The sequence below is a fragment of the Mus pahari genome, chromosome 12 (assembly GCF_900095145.1).
Source record: "Mus pahari chromosome 12, PAHARI_EIJ_v1.1, whole genome shotgun sequence".
Taxonomy (NCBI): Eukaryota; Metazoa; Chordata; class Mammalia; order Rodentia; family Muridae; genus Mus; species Mus pahari.
This window is the reverse complement of record NC_034601.1, coordinates 12,196,227-12,197,459: the sequence shown is the minus strand read 5'-3', so window position 1 is coordinate 12,197,459 and position 1,233 is coordinate 12,196,227. Positions and strand designations below refer to the sequence as shown.

The window sequence follows — 1,233 nt, the reverse complement described above, 5'->3', positions numbered from 1 at the left end:
TTGGTAACTTCTGCTGGGGTGAACAGCTTCGGTTATTTCAACTTCATTTACAAATAATAGTGATCAGCCATCATCAGATCATATTACATAGTAAATACCACTCTCTCTCTCTCTGCTATCTCTCAATCTTTATCTTTCTTTTCTTCTCTCCCTTTTCTTTTCTTTTCTTTTCTTTTTTTTAACTAGGCAAAGAATTTTATTAACCCTTTCCAAACTTTATTCCCAGGCTTCTTCAGCTTAATTTGCAGCAAAGAATGAATTAGGTATAAGCAAAAACTGAAAAGAGCTGCAGTGTCCGGGGGGCTTGGGCTTAAAAATATTAGAGATCTAGATTTTGTCAGATCCATAATAAACAAAAAATTTAAAAAAGCAGTCATGATATAAAATAGCAGCTCCTGTAANTTCTGCAAGTATCACCTTCTTCAGAAGTTGCTTCAATTCAGTTTGCCTCATTCTTAGAAGCCTCATCAAAATTCTCCACCAGATCTGGAACTTCATCATCATCATCCTCTCCAGTAGCAAGTGGTGCTTTTCCATCCACAGATTGTTTGGGCAGAGCTTCAGCCAGTCTCCTTAAACTAGTCAGACTGTCTGCACCAAGCTTTAGGTTTAGGATGCTGGGAAGCATTTCTGTCAGCTGCTTTGTCTCAGCGTGGCCTGTAATGGTGAAGGTGTTTGCTGCCAGAGATGCCTGAACTTTAGGGTTGTTAAAATGGATCACTGTTCCTTGGTTTGTAAACATGTTCACCTCTTCAATACCAGAGATATTGTTTACCCCTAACTTCTTTAAGGAGAACTGCAGTTTTTTATTGTCTGCTGTGGCTGTTCTATGAACCACCTTCTTCTTTCTACGAGCAGTTCCTTTCCCACCAATGCGCACTTGTNCCTGCAGTTTGGCGAGTTTCTCCTGGTTCATGATCATTTCTTTCATCTTGTCAGAGTGGAAATGGCGCCGGGCAGGGAACTAAGGTTCACGCTCAGGGGGCCTCGGACAGACCAGCTGAGAGAAGGCGCACAAACGAGGGGACGCAAGATGGCAGCTAGAGGGAGGCCGGAAGTAAGGCGACGCCTTTTCTTTTCATACATATGTAATTTCTCTGTGCTTGGTTGAGAGCTATCCACAGGTTATCCAATGACATTAAACATTAAAAGTTTCAGAGTCAACAGTATACTTCAGCTTCAAAAGAAGGAGAGTAGAAATAGAAACAGAGTATGCAGTGATGAGAGAAAAAT

At 41.2% G+C, this 1,233-nt stretch overlaps 1 pseudogene; it reads right to left on the bottom strand.

Moving 5' to 3' along the window:
- Positions 1–254: 254 nt before the first annotated feature.
- LOC110329887 lies at positions 255–931 on the bottom strand (annotated as a pseudogene).
- Positions 932–1,233: the final 302 nt, after the last annotated feature.